This window comes from Thalassophryne amazonica, chromosome 6, assembly GCF_902500255.1.
Source record: "Thalassophryne amazonica chromosome 6, fThaAma1.1, whole genome shotgun sequence".
In the NCBI taxonomy this organism is placed as follows: domain Eukaryota; kingdom Metazoa; phylum Chordata; class Actinopteri; order Batrachoidiformes; family Batrachoididae; genus Thalassophryne; species Thalassophryne amazonica.
The window spans coordinates 101,713,844-101,729,827 of NC_047108.1; the positions used below are offsets into that span (position 1 = coordinate 101,713,844).

A 15,984-nucleotide genomic window follows, 5' to 3' on the forward strand; every position below is an offset into this window, starting at 1 on the left:
CAATTTATTCAGTTTATAAAGTGCCAACTCATGACAACGTGGCCTCAAGGTGCTTCACACCAAACAATTCAAAAACTATTTAAAATGAATTAAAATAAAACAATCACAGTTAAAAAAATAAAACAATCACAACAAAAGAGTAAAAAAAAAAAGAATTAAAAAGGATGCTAACACAATATTCTAACCATAAGAGAGTAAATAAATGTGTCTTAAGTCTGGTCCTGAATGTCTCCATGGAATCCCACTGTCTTATTGACACTGGGAAACCATTCCACAAAACAGGGGCACGATAAAAGAAGGCTCTTTGGCCTGCAGACTTTTCTTCACCCTTGGAACATGAAGTAGTCTGCATCCTGTGAGCGTACAGCCCGGGACGGTACATAGGGTTCAACCAAATCAACTAGGTAGATTGGTGCCAGTCCGTGAACAATTGTACAGGCTAATAGCAGAACCTTAAAATCTGATCTCACAGAGACAGGTAGCCAATGAAAAGATGCCAGAATAGGTGTAATGTGGTCAAACTTTCTGTTTTGTGTCAAAAGTCTGACAGGAGCATTCTGAACCAATTGGAGGCCCCTAATGCTAGACTGCAGTAACCCTGAAAATAGGACATTGCAATAATTCAATCTGGAAGAAACAAAAGCATGGATCAGGGTCTCTGCATCAGCCATAGACAGGATGGGTCGAATCCTCGCTATATTTCGCAGATGGAAAAAGGCACTCCTCATAATATCCCTAATGTGGAGGCCAAAGGATAATGTGGGATCAAAAATTACCCCAACATTCCTCACTTTGTCCATACGATGGATAACACACAACCATAAGATCAGCACTAGCTGGTCAAACTGATGCCGATGCCTAGCTGGACCAAGAACCATCATTTCAGTCTTATCGGAGTTTAAAAGTACTAAGTTACTAGACATCCAACTTCTCACTGATGCAAGGCAATCTTCCAAAGATTTTAAGTGAATGACATTACCAGCAGTTATCGGCATGTACAACTGAGTATAATCAGCATAGCAATAAAAGGCAATCCCAAAACACTGCAGTATATTCCCAAAGGGTGCTACATAAAGGCAGAAAAGCAGGGGGCCTAAAACTGATCCCTGTGGAACCGCAAACTTCATGTCATTAAGGTTAGAGTTAGTGTTATTATAAGAAACACAATGAGAATGACTGGACAGGTATGACGTCAACCAGGCAAGGGCACTTCCAGTAATCCCAAAATGACTCTCCAGGCTATCAAGTAAAATATGATGATCCACGTATCAAACGCAGCACTAAGATTTAGTTTGATTTAAGTCATAAAAAGAATCTTCATTGGCACCACTATGATTTTATTGCTTAGGCTTTAAATAAAGGCTTCATAATATAACATTGCCAATATGATCATAATTTATGCTGTCTGGAAAAAATTAACAATTATTTCCCCTGAAGGAGAAAATTTCAAACAAACACACATCCTTGAACTACTATCAGTAGCGCCCCATACAATGTATGGACCATACTGACATCATAGATCATGTGGGTGCTCCCCCCGACTTGCGCAAGGGATGCTGGGAAGCACATGGTTACAGCCTATGAGAGTAGAGAAAAGCACAGTGACGTCAGCTGGTGGCTGACAAAAATAAACCAAGATGTTGTAAAATGCTCTGAAACAGCTTATTTCTGTATAAATGTAATGTATTTCTCACATATTTTGTACAAGTTAGCGAGAAACAAATACTTCTAAATCTAAAAACACTGAAGTGATTTACAAGACATTTTATGGATGTTTGTGTGCATCACACAAGGTCAAAGGTTCATTAAAATCAGCTGTAATTTTGCAACACATTTAAAAAATAAACAGCCATTATAATGCTTGGTTTTCAGTAGAAACAAAATTTTCTCAGTTTTGTGAAATTTGAAAGGCTGTACATGTCATGATCTGGATTTGTGTCATGCTTGCTCTGTTTTATTCTGCCTAGTTTGAGGTACCAAATTCATCGAATCATTGCCTTTGATCACTGGTTAATATTCAGGTCCCACAACCATATGGTCAGACAGGAAGCACCAGGACCCTCAAGATTTGGATATTCATTCTACTGCAAAATAGACAACCAAACCTGCCCCTAATCCATCATCATCATCCGCCAACCATACAGGTCCCGTTTTGATTGATGTGGTGCATCAAAGTTCATCAGATTCTGATATTTATCCTCCTTATATGCCATTTTTAATTTGGCAAGTTACAAGTAGAACCCAACCAATATACGATTGGCTGATAATATCATCCAGTATGAGCCTGACTAACATATCAGTATTGGGGTTATTTTTGCCAATATAAAAGCTTTTATTTTACTGACGAAACAATGCAGAAGAACACTTTGGCTGTTAGAAATAGTGTCATTACATAGCTTGTCCAGCAGGGGGTGTTCCTATGCATTGTTTAGAATGCTGTCAAGCATCACTAGCACCCCATTACCCTGTATTCACATTAGCTACAAGAGACCGAGGCGAAGTGATGAGCTGGCATTCATTTTCAATTACAGTGGGAGTTTTACTGCAACAAAAGACAAGAGGTCATTATGTGACCAGCTAGGTGATCCCAAAATGGAAAAATTTGCATTTTATGCAAATGCTGGGTGATGTGACATGGCAACGACCAGTCTGAGTGACTGCAGTGTGAAGTACGTTGGTTGGCTATAGGTTATGTTTATACTTGTTTATAATACAGTTGATATTTAAATTGTAAAATATCAAGCCCAGTTACAGTTCTTTGTCATAAGTGTTTGATAACAAAATGTTAGGAGTCATTGGTGTATGTATGTATGTACATATTGGCATATATGTCTCACATTTTGCACTCCCTCATATACAAGACAACAGCAGTTATCATATTTGACTTATCGTGTTAAAAATCTGGGGGAAGTAGAGGAATTACATTCCATAGAGGTCCTGAGGCCCGTTGCTTATCCACGGATACCATAGAGTGAAACAGATAAGAGTCTGCAAGTGTCCCTGGAGTGGATGCCGTATATCACAAACTACTACCTCAGCCAAAACTGGTACCCATTTACAGTTTGGTGGACTGGGACAACACAGCTGAATTGTTTTGTCCAAGAACACAGACGAGTAGAATTTAGCACAAACCTGGAATAGAACTCCCTTTAGTCCAACTCCTGTCCCACTGAGCCACCTGCTGTGCAATCTGGAGGGGATGGAGTCATTTAATTATTTATCTAGCTCTAGTCACTATATTTTACAGGGTACATGCTGAGACAAACTGTATTTTGTATTTACCCAGACTCCCTACGTATGCTAAACTGAGTTTGAATATCTGAAACAACCGAATATGAGAGATATACAAAAAAGTATCACCAAACATGAGGAGGAAAATTCTCTCTTACTGCATCGTGTGCACTTTGCAACAGTAAAATTTTCACCGGTGTTGGTGTGGACAAAAGAGTATCTCTTTCTTCCTTCGCCATTATGAGACCTTCTCGTATTATATCGCAGAGATAACATCGACTGAATGCACCACGGGCCAAAGGATGCTAGTGAAGTGCACAGAGAGCGCACAGGCTCAAACAAAACAGGTAGCAAAAATGTGCATTATGGTACGTATTTAAAGCTGGAAGCTGACAGAAGCTGGAGGCAAGGAGAAGAGTGGGAGGAGAAAGAACAACACAAGAGTGGGAGAGGTTGAACCCGGAGGAGGGCAAGGGTGAAAATGATCAAGAGAGAAGGAAAGGAAGGAAGGATAGTGGAGACGGGAGGTGGACTCAGGATGTGGCGTGACTCCTGATCCTGGAATCAGCTGCATAATTTCCTTGAACCCGGGGGTGTGGATGAGTGGGTGAGTGTATGTACAGAGGAGAGAGGGAGGAAGACCAACACGCAGCTGATCACAGGCCGACACTGACAGGATTATTACTGTTTTCTCTTTTCTTGCACGCCACCAAGTGTTTAAAAAAATAAAAAATAGCAGCCTCATGGTCAGAGTGCACCACCATTTGCATCCACAAGGCTCAATGGTGGAGGTGGCTGGGCAGTGGGGAGGATGGCGGGTATAATTAGTTTGACCGATTCCACTACGGTACAAGCCACTTCAGTTTGTGCTTTTAGCTTTTTTGCCATTGTGTATGAAATGAGTGTGGGAGGGCACTGCGTCATCCCACCTACCGGTGCGTGACCCCCCCCACCGACTCTGCTGACAAACAGAGCTGTTTGATAACCACACACACTGCGCCGTAGCCTAAAGTTAAGTATGCTTTTTACCCTTCCTTCCACCAGCCATTCCACAATTACCCCCCTCATCACCGCCGTCGCCACCGCTTTCCACAGAGAGCTCGAGTCTCCTGCTGCTTGGCAACAGTGCGGACTGCCTGTGTGGGCGTTTGGCGTTGAGTGCCAGGCGAATGCACTGGCAAAGAGGGGCGCAGTTACAGTTAAGGCTCAACTACGCACACCAGGCACCCGCTGTAAACTCGTGTTTGCGCGCATCTTCTTTCAACTGGATGTGATTCATGCCATGCAAAACAATTAGGCTTCATTTAGATGTGAGAGACTCAGAAACGATGCCCTCGCGGATCTCTAAAGAGACATTATCTCTGAAGTCAGAACCGATCGCAGTCACAAAGCGAAGCCAACTTTTCAATGAAAGGGAACCTGGGATTGGTGATGCAGCGCACATGGTGCATCACACAGCATCATTCCACCCTGATCTCCTTTCACCCTGATTCTGCTCCTACTCCTACCCTCTCTTCTTTTCAGCTCTCTCCCTCTCTATTCTGTGTCTCTCGCCCACAGAGTTCTTCACAGAAGAGCTCGCAGCGTTCCCACGGTAACCAGTCTCCCTATTCTGCTCTGCAGAACGTGAACATCAGTGTTTGATAGACATCCTGTCTCAGAAGTGGCACTTTTCTGCGTGTATATATATATATATACATACACATATATACACATACACATATATACACATATATACATACACATACATACACATACACATATATACACATATATACATACACATATATATACATACATATACATACACATATATATACATACATATACATACACATATATATACATACATATACATACACATACATACATACATATACATATATATACATATACATATATATACATACACATACATATATATACACTCAACAAAAATATAAACGCAACACTTTTGATTTTGCTCCCATTTTGTATGAGATGAACTCAAAGATCTAAAACTTTTTCCACATGCACAATATCACCATTTCTCTCAAATATTGTTCACAAACCAGTCTAAATCTGTGATAGTGAGCACTTCTCCTTTGCTGAGATAATCCATCCCACCTCACAGGTGTGTCATATCAAGATGCTGATTAGACACCATGATTAGTGCACAGGTGTGCCTTAGACTGCCCACAATAAAAGGCCACTCTAAAAGGTGCAGTTTTATCACACAGCACAATGCCACAGATGTCGCAAGATCTGAGGGAGCGTGCAATTGGCATGCTGACAGCAGGAATGTCAACCAGAGCTGTTGCTTGTGTATTGAATGTTCATGTCTCTACCATAAGCCGTCTCCAAAGTCATTTCAGAGAATTTGGCAGTACATCCAACCAGCCTCACAACCGCAGACCACGTGTAACCACACCAGCCCAGGACCTCCACATCCAGTATGTTCACCTCCAAGATCGTCTGAGACCAGCCACTCGGACAGCTGCTGAAACAATCGGTTTGCATAACCAAAGAATTTCTGCACAAACTGTCAGAAACCGTCTCAGGGAAGCTCATCTGCATGCTCGTCGTCCTCATCGGGGTCCCAACCTGACTCCAGTTCGTCGTCGTAACCGACTTGAGTGGGCAAATGCTCACATTCGCTGGCATTTGGCACGTTGGAGAGGTGTTCTCTTCACGGATGATGCGAAGGAGATGTGTTGCACTGCATGAGGCAAATGGTGGTCACACCAGATACTGACTGGTATCCCCCCCCAATAAAACAAAACTGCACCTTTCAGAGTGGCCTTTTATTGTGGGTAGTCTAAGGCACACCTGTGCACTAATCATGGTGTCTAATCAGCATCCTGATATGGCACACCTGTGAGGTGGGATGGATTATCTCAGCAAAGGAGAAGTGCTCACTACCACAGATTTTGACTGGTTTGTGAACAATATTTGAGGGAAATGGTGATATTGTGTATGTGGAAAAAGTTTTAGATCTTTGAGTTCATCTCATACAAAATGGGAGCAAAACCAAAAGTGTTGCATTTATATTTTTGTTGAGTATACATATACATACATATACATATATATACATATACATACATATACATACACACACACATACATATATACACACACACACACACACACACACACACACACACACACACACACACACACACACACACACACACACACACACACAGAGGACAAACCTGCTGTGACATCATCGCTTTTTAAAAGAGTGGTTTTGAAGCTCAAAAAGGACTCCGAGTGTGGGCAAGACCTGGGTGGGAAGAATGGAGCCTGAACACACCTCACATCTTGCAGCTACCAAAACAAGTGAAACAAAGCTAACAGCCTAACTTTGGTTCAGGTGTTTAATTAACACATTTTTTGTGGACTAGGTGTTGGTTTCCATAATGGGGATCTTTGGTGTGGGTATTAAAACTGTGATTGTCACATTGGCTGAGTAACCACAATCAGTCGATCTACCTGGTAATTAGTGTTAACTTGGGGCTAACATACAAATTAAATCAAAATAAAAATTTCACTCAACAGAAATACTGGAGCACAGACATCTTAGATGGTCCATTAGCATATAAATAATGTATGGTTACAAGTGCAATGGAACATTCCATCTTTCTTTCACCAAGTTGAATGGAACACTCCATTCTATATTTTGGTGAAGGACAATATGAAAGAATATTGAATGCAAAGTTTTGGTTTATTCTTGTTTTATTTGTTGTTTTTTTTGAGTACCACAATGGGAGCAAGTCTTCGACTTGTTGCATTATCCTCAGAATTTTACATGTACTGTTAAAAGTATTGTGCTTTTACATTTTGCATTTTTAAGTACATGAATTTCTAATCAATCAAACATTCATTATTTGTTTTGTGTGACACCTAAACAGATCCACATTGATATTTTACTTGAAATTAAACAGGTGTTTCTGTTTGGAATTAGATGAAAAAAGCAATGGGACACAGAGAGGACTGTCCTCAGCCAGCAGTTGACTCCGCCTCACAGGCCACCCAGTGACACACCGCTGACCTCAGCGAGCAACTGTGCAGCTCAACAATGTGTGTAAACATAATTCTGCTTTCTTGAATCCATCAACTTCATTAATTCTTCATCTGTCAGCGCTTCTATAGTAACTAAAGATGTCCCTGCAAACACCGCGGTATGGAGTCATTCAGTAGAGCAAAATGTGTTGTGTGGGCTGCTGAAGAGGAGGTACTGCTGGCCCACCACCACCAGAGGGCACCCTGCCTGGAGTGCGGGCTCCAGGCACCAGAGGGCGCTGCCGCCTCACAGGAGCAGCCGGGGTGACAGCTGACACTCATCACCTGTGACAGCTGTCACCACTCATCTGATCTGCATCGGTATATCAGCAAGACGTCATCTCCACCTCTTTGCCGAGATATCGTTCTACCTGAAAGGTAATATCCTCAGCCTGACTGCTTGATAGAAAGCCTTTTTGTTGTGATTTTTGTGAGTGATAACAGACTTTTTCTCCAACGAGAGGTGGAGGTAGCTTCCCTGCCGTGCAGATTGCTGGGTGCAGACGCACCCACGTTTAATTGTGTTTTTGTTCCTCGCCAGCAGTACCAGGTCCGACACGCGGAGGCAGTGGCCACCTGGGAGTTCGGGACTTGGCGGCTCCAGTATTCCCGGGGTCTGGTGGCGGAGGAAATCGTGTGGTTCCGGTTCTGCTTTGGACAGGCGTCCCCTATCTTCGAGCCTGCCCACACGACACCTTGTAATTTGACCTTTGATCTATTGTGTAATCTGTTGTGTTTGTTGTGCACGTTCGCAACAGTAAAGTGTTGTTATTTGACCTATTCCATTGTCCGTTCATTTGCGCCCCCTGTTGTGGGTCCGTGTACTTACACTTTCCCAACAGGATATCTCGGCCAACGTCATGGATCCCGAGGGGCGTCAACCGGCTGTTGAACGGCCAATGGAAGAACAGGGCGCACAGGCGCCCGCAGGAGGAATGATCGGTGAGTTGCAGCGGATCCTCACCGTTTTTACGGCTCGGTTGGATTTAATGACCGAGCAGAACGTCCTCCTTAACCGCAGGGTGGAGGCTCTCGCCGTGCAGGTGGAGGCGCGCCCTCAGGGCGCTGCTGCGGCTCTCCCTCCTGTCGACCCTGTGCGTAACAGTGACGTTCCACTGGTCGTTCAACGACCCCTCCCACCTTCCCCTGAAGCATACATAAGCCCTCCAGAGCCGTACGGAGGTTGTGTGGAGACGTGCGCGGACTTCCTTATGCAGTGTTCGCTCGTCTTCGCACAACGTCCCGTCATGTACGCGACTGATGCTAGTAAGATAGCTTATGTAATTAATCTGCTTCGCGGCAAGGCACGCGCTTGGGCTACAGCGCTTTGGGAGCAAAATTCACGGCTCCTTCTGACATATGATGGGTTTGTGAGGGAGTTCAGAACAGTGTTCGATCACCCAAATAGAGGAGAGACCGCTTCAGCCGTGCTGCTGTCAATGAGACAGGGGCGCCGGAGCGCAGCTGCTTATGCAGTCGACTTCCGCATCGCGGCTGCGAGGTCCGGCTGGAATAACACTGCCCTCCGCGCCGCCTTCGTAAACGGACTGTCGTTGGTCCTGAAGGAGCTCCTGGTGGCTAAGGACGAACCGCGGGATTTAGACGGGCTTATTAATCTCGTTATACGATTAGACAATCGGTTAGAGGAACGCCGTCGGGAGCGAGGCGAAGGACGTGACCGGATACGCGCCGCCCCTCTCCCTTCCGGGTTTGAAAAGGGGCCACCCTCCCCACGCTCCACAGCCGCAGTGCTTTGTGGGGCAACAGCTCCCCCTGCTGACGTTGTTAGGGAAACGCACAGGGCCAAAATGGGGAGGCTGATCCGTGGAGAGTGTTTTCTCTGCAGCTCAACCGAGCACACACAGAGAGACTGCCCCAAACGGCCAAAACGTCAACACTCGCCCTTAGAGACTGGGCTAAGGGGGGGTCAAGACATTCAAGTGAGACACACACAAATTGCCACACGACTCCCAGTCACAATCCTGAGCGGGGATTTAACCCTTCAAGCCCGAGCACTGCTGGACACGGGGTCAGAAGGGAATCTGCTAGACAGCAGATGGGCAAAGGAGGTAGGGCTCCCTCTGGTGGCGCTTCCTACGCCATTGCAGGTGCGGGCACTAGATGGCACCCTCCTCCCTTTTCTCACACACAAGACACCACCAGTAACTCTGGTGGTGTCTGGAAACCACCGGGAGGAGATTGAGTTTTTTGTAACTCCTGCCACCTCCCGCGTGATTTTGGGCATCCCATGGATGTTAAAGCACAATCCCCGGATCGATTGGCCGTCTGGGGTGGTGGTTCAGTGGAGCGAAACCTGCCATCGGGTGTGTTTAGGATCCTCGGTTCCTCCCGGTTCCCAGGCTAAGGAGGAGGTCAAAGTCCCGCCCAATCTGACGGCGGTGCCGGTTGAGTACCACGATCTTGCTGACGTCTTCAGCAAGGACCTGGCACTCACCCTTCCCCCGCACCGTCCGTACGATTGTGCCATTGATTTGGTTCCGGGCGCTGAGTTCCCGTCCAGCAGGCTGTACAACCTCTCACGACCTGAGCGCGAATCAATGGAGACCTACATCCGAGACTCATTAGCTGCCGGGCTGATCCGGAACTCCACCTCCCCGATGGGGGTAGGCTTCTGTTTTGTGGGCAAGAAAGATGGCGGACTTCGTCCATGTATTGATTACAGGGGGCTGAATGAGATTACGGTTCGCAACCGATACCCGTTGCCATTATTAGATTCCGTGTTCACCCCCCTGCATGGAGCCAAAATCTTTACTAAACTGGATCTTAGAAATGCGTATCACCTGGTTCGGATCCGGAAGGGAGACGAATGGAAGACGGCATTCAACACCCCATTAGGTCACTTTGAGTACCTGGTCATGCCGTTCGGCCTCACCAACGCCCCCGCGACGTTCCAAGCATTAGTTAATGATGTCTTGCGGGATTTCCTGCACCGATTCGTCTTCGTATATCTAGACGATATACTCATCTTTTCTTCGGATCCTGAGACTCATGTCCGGCATGTACGTCAGGTCCTGCAGCGGTTGTTGGAGAACCGGCTGTTTGTGAAGGGCGAGAAGTGTGAGTTCCACCGCACCTATTTGTCCTTCTTGGGGTTTATCATCTCCCCCAACTCCGTCGCTCCTGATCCGGCCAAGGTTGCGGCGGTGAGAGACTGGCCCCAACCCACTAGCCGTAGGAAGCTGCAACAGTTCCTCGGCTTTGCTAATTTCTACAGGAGGTTCATTAAGGGCTACAGTCAGGTAGTTAGCCCCCTGACAGCCCTGACCTCACCAAAAGTTCCCTTCTCCTGGTCGGATCGTTGCGATGCCGCGTTCAAGGAGTTGAAACGGCGCTTCTCGTCTGCACCCGTTCTGGTGCAGCCCGATCCTAGTCGCCAGTTAGTGGTTGAAGTGGACGCCTCGGACTCAGGGATAGGAGCTGTGCTTTCCCAGAGCGGGAAGACCGATAAGGTCCTTCACCCAAGTGCCTATTTTTCCCGCAGGTTGACCCCGGCCGAACGGAACTATGACGTCGGCAATCGAGAACTCCTTGCGGTGAAAGAGGCTCTTGAAGAGTGGAGACATCTGTTGGAGGGAACGTCCGTGCCATTCACGGTTTTCACTGACCACCGGAACCTGGAGTATATCAGGACCGCCAAGCGGCTGAATCCCAGGCAAGCCCGCTGGTCACTGTTCTTCGGCCGTTTTGACTTCCGGATCACCTACCGTCCTGGGACCAAGAACCAGAGATCGGATGCCTTGTCCCGGGTACATGAAGATGAAGTCAAAACGGAGTTGTCGGATCCACCGGAACCCATCATCCCGGAGTCCACTATCGTGGCCACCCTCACCTGGGACGTAGAGAGAACCGTCCGGGAGGCCCTGGCACGAAGCCCGGACCCCGGAACTGGGCCGAAGAACAGACTTTACGTCCCACCAGAAGCTAGGGCTGCAGTCCTGGACTTCTGTCACGGCTCTAAGCTCTCCTGTCATCCAGGGGTGCGAAGAACCGTGGCAGTTGTCCGGCAGCGCTTCTGGTGGGCGTCCCTAGAGGCCGACGTCCGGGATTATATCCAGGCCTGCACCACCTGCGCCAGGGGCAAGGCTGACCATCGTAGGGCTTAGGGTCTGCTCCAGCCGCTGCCCGTGCCCCATCGCCCCTGGTCCCACATCGGCCTGGATTTTGTCACGGGTCTCCCGCCGTCCCAGGGCAACACCACCATCCTCACGATAGTGGACCGATTCTCCAAGGCGGCCCACTTCGTGGCCCTCCCGAAGCTCCCGACGGCCCAGGAGACAGCGGACCTCCTGGTTCACCACGTCGTCCGGCTGCATGGGATCCCAACAGACATTGTCTCAGATCGCGGTCCCCAGTTCTCCTCGCACGTCTGGAGGAGCTTCTGCCGGGAACTGGGGGCCACGGTGAGTCTCTCATCCGGGTACCATCCCCAGACCAATGGGCAAGCAGAACGGGCCAACCAGGAGATGGAGCAGGCCCTGCGTTGCATGACAGCCGCGCACCCGGCGGCCTGGAGTACCCATCTGGCCTGGATCGAGTATGCCCATAACAGCCAGGTGTCGTCAGCCACCGGCCTCTCCCCTTTCGAGGTATGTCTGGGGTACCAACCGCCTTTGTTTCCAGTGGTTGAGGGAGAGGTCGGTGTGCCCTCGGTCCAGGCCCACCTACGGAAGTGCCGTCGGGTGTGGCGTGCCGCCCGTTCTGCCTTGCTGAGGGCCCGGATGAGGTCAAAGGCCCATGCAGACCGTCGGCGGACCCCGGCCCCTGCGTATCGGCCAGGGCAGGAGGTGTGGTTGTCGACAAAGGACATCCCCCTCAAAGTGGACTCCCCCAAGTTACAGGACCGTTACATCGGTCCCTTCAAAATCCAGAAGGTCATCAGTCCAGCCGCAGTGAGGCTTCAGCTGCCGGCGTCACTGCGGATCCATCCTGTATTTCACGTGTCCCGAATCAAACCACATCACACCTCACCCCTCTGTACTCCGGGTCCGGCACCGCCTCCTGCCCGGATCATCGATGGCGAGCCGGCTTGGACTGTGCGCCGGCTTTTGGATGTCCGTAGGATGGGCCGGGGCTTCCAGTATTTGGTGGACTGGGAGGGGTACGGACCTGAAGAACGCTCCTGGGTGAAGAGGAGCTTCATTCTGGACCCGGCCCTCCTGGCCGATTTCTACCGCCGCCACCCGGACAAGCCTGGTCGGGCGCCAGGAGGCGCCCGTTGAGGGGGGGGTCCTGTTGTGTGGGCTGCTGAAGAGGAGGTACTGCTGGCCCACCACCACCAGAGGGCACCCTGCCTGGAGTGCGGGCTCCAGGCACCAGAGGGCGCTGCCGCCTCACAGGAGCAGCCGGGGTGACAGCTGACACTCATCACCTGTGACAGCTGTCACCACTCATCCATGCATTTACGCAATATCTCTAAAATCAGAAAGGTCTTGTCTCAGAGTGATGCTGAAAAACTAATTCATGCATTTATTTCCTCTAGGCTGGACTATTGTAATTCATTATTATCAGGTTGTCCTAAAAGTTCCCTAAAAAGCCTTCAGTTGGTTCAGAATTCTGCAGCTAGAGTACTGACGGGGACTAGCAGGAGAGAGCATATCTCACCCGTGTTGGCCTCTCTTCATTGGCTTCCTGTTAATTCTAGAATAGAATTTAAAATTCTTCTTCTTACTTATAAGGTTTTGAATAATCAGGTCCCATCTTATCTTAGGGACCTCGTAGTACCATATTACCCCATTAGAGCGCTTCGCTCTCAGACTGCGGGCTTACTTGTAGTTCCTAGGGTTTGTAAGAGTAGAATGGGAGGCAGAGCCTTCAGCTTTCAGGCTCCTCTCCTGTGGAACCAGCTCCCAATTCAGATCAGGGAGACAGATACCCTCTCTACTTTTAAGATTAGGCTTAAAACTTTCCTTTTCGCTAAGGCTTATAGTTAGGGCTGGATCGGGTGATCCTGGACCATCCCTTGGTTATGCTGCTTTAGACGTAGATTGTGGGGGGGTTCCCATGATGCACTGTTTCTTTCTCTTTTTGCTCCGTATGCATCACTCTGCATTTAATCATTAGTGATCGATCTCTGCCCCCCTTCACGGCATGTCTTTTTCCTGTTTTTTTCCCTCAGCCCCAACCAGTCTCAGCAGAAGACTGCCCCTCCCTGAGCCTGGTTCTGCTGGAGGTTTCTTCCTGTTAAAAGGGAGTTTTTCCTTCCCACTGTTGCCAAGTGCTTGCTCATAGGGGGTCGTTTTGACCGTTGGGGTTTTTCATAATTATTGTATGGCCTTGCCTTACAATATGGAGCGCCTTGGGGCAACTGTTTGTTGTGATTTGGCGCTATAGAAGAAAAAAGTTGATTGATTGATTGATCTGCATCGGTATATCAGCAAGACGTCATCTCCACCTCTTTGCCGAGATATCGTTCTACCTGAAAGGTAATATCCTCAGCCTGACTGCTTGATAGAAAGCCTTTTTGTTGTGATTTTTGTGAGTGATAACAGACTTTTTCTCCAACGAGAGGTGGAGGTAGCTTCCCTGCCGTGCAGATTGCTGGGTGCAGACGCACCCACGTTTAATTGTGTTTTTGTTCCTCGCCAGCAGTACCAGGTCCGACACGCGGAGGCAGCGGTCACCTGGGAGTTCGGGACTTGGCGGCTCCAGTATTCCCGGGGTCTGGTGGCGGAGGAAATCGTGTGGTTCCGGTTCTGCTTTGGACAGGCGTCTCCTATCTTCGAGCCTGCCCACACGACACCTTGTAATTTGACCTTTGATCTATTGTGTAATCTGTTGTGTTTGTTGTGCACGTTCGCAACAGTAAAGTGTTGTTATTTGACCTATTCCATTGTCCGTTCATTTGCGCCCCCTGTTGTGGGTCCGTGTACTTACACTTTCCCAACAAAATGTATAGGTCACAAATGCACAGTCAATAGAACCAAACTGCATGGTACAGGACATCGCTCATTCAATAGAACAAATAACAACTGTCACGTGACATACAATTCACCAATCAAATGAAAAGGATCCATTTATAGTGGAGCAGATATGCGCAATATTTGAGGAAATTGTGACTTTGACGATAAAAGCATGAAATTTGGCTCACAGACCATACCAACCAGATAATCTTTGGCTATAGGGGCCTCGCAGAAGCAGCCATTTTCCAAGATGGCTGCCATGGGTTGTTGTTTTATCAGTTGCTCAAGCTCTAGACCATCAAGGCTCTTATTTCGGTGGCTAATCCTACATATTCAAGGATGAGGAATGCAGTAGTACTATTTACAACATGCTAGCACCTACATAATAACATATGACTAGCATCCAGGTCATTAAATATTTGTAAAACCATTAAAACATGTAATATTGGTTATATTATACATGTTTTCGAACTGTAACTAATGAGAGTAAAACACAGTAACCCACTTCTCAATGTTTTATTAATTGCTATTTACAAGAATTATCCAGTAGAGGGAGCTCTAAAAATAGTGTGACCTGCAGCAGCGTTTGGTCATCCACTATTCTCTGCAGTAAGACTTGTTGGCGTAGATTGATTGCTGCAAGAAATTTATGAGCAGTTTTTTTCTCAATACTCAAATAATACTAAAATAATAATGAACATGTGAAAGTTTTTAATTAAATGCATTTATATGAGCACTATGTTTATTAATCCTCATTATTAAGCAAGCTAGCTAGCTAACATATTTGGCTAACATCAACAATCTAGCTGAGTAGCGAGCATTTATGAAGAGGCTGTGAGTACATACACACCTTATTTCAAACTGATTTGAAAATGTTATTTCATTGGTCAAAATATCAGTATTCACTTGGTTTGGGTCAGATGCCAATCTCAATTTTTGGAACTAATCTGTATGTACCACAGATTTACTAGATAGGGTCAAGCTGTACAAAAGGTCTGTCCCTAGCGGATCGCGGCCCCGGTGTCTTGGAAGGTTGATGCGCTACAGCTGTCTTGCGCTGTCAATGGAAAATGCATATTCTGTGCTTCTAATCACTGTCAATTCTCTGGCTGACTGCTTCGCCATTATTTACATTTAAGATGTGAAAACTTGTGCTTAGGTCAATTCAGATACGTAGATTGGATTCTGAAGTCAGATTTATCATAACTGTTGATCGTTTCTCCCTATAAGGCTGTGAATGGAGCATAAATTGGGGCTCCTGTCAATAGACAACTCATGTCATCAGTCAACTCACTGGCTGATTCCTCTTCTTTTTTTTTTTTTGTTCTTCCTTCCAAACTCCAGGTGGGCTGTCATGTGCCTTTTACTAAGGAGTGGCTTCCGTCTGGCCACTCTACCATACAGGCCTGACTGGTAGATTGCTGCAGAGATGGATGTCCTTCTGGAAGGTTCTCCTCTCTCCACAGAGGAATGCTGGAGCTCTGGATTCTTCTTCACCTCCTTGACTAAGGCCCTTCTGCCAGATCTCTCAGTTTAGATGGGCAGTCAGCTCTAGGAAGAGTCCTGGTGGATCCAAACTTCTTCATTTTATGGATGATGGAGGCCACTGTGCTCATTGGAGCCTTTCAAAGCAGCAGAAATGTTTCTGTACCCTTCCACAGATTTGTGCCAAGAATGGGACCTTACATGTAGACAGCTGTGTCCCTTTCTAAATCATGTCCAATCAACTCAGTTTACCCTGGTGGACTACAATTGCGTACCTCAACTTAAAAAATAAAGTCTTGCCAAA

The 15,984-nt window shown here is 47.2% G+C and overlaps 1 protein-coding gene across 2 annotated transcripts in view; it reads right to left on the minus strand.

Moving 5' to 3' along the window:
- LOC117512769 (IQ motif and SEC7 domain-containing protein 2-like) overlaps nucleotides 1–15,984 on the minus strand; it is a 143,463-nt gene that overhangs the window by 79,929 nt on the left and 47,550 nt on the right. The gene's annotated exons all lie outside the window — the stretch shown is intronic.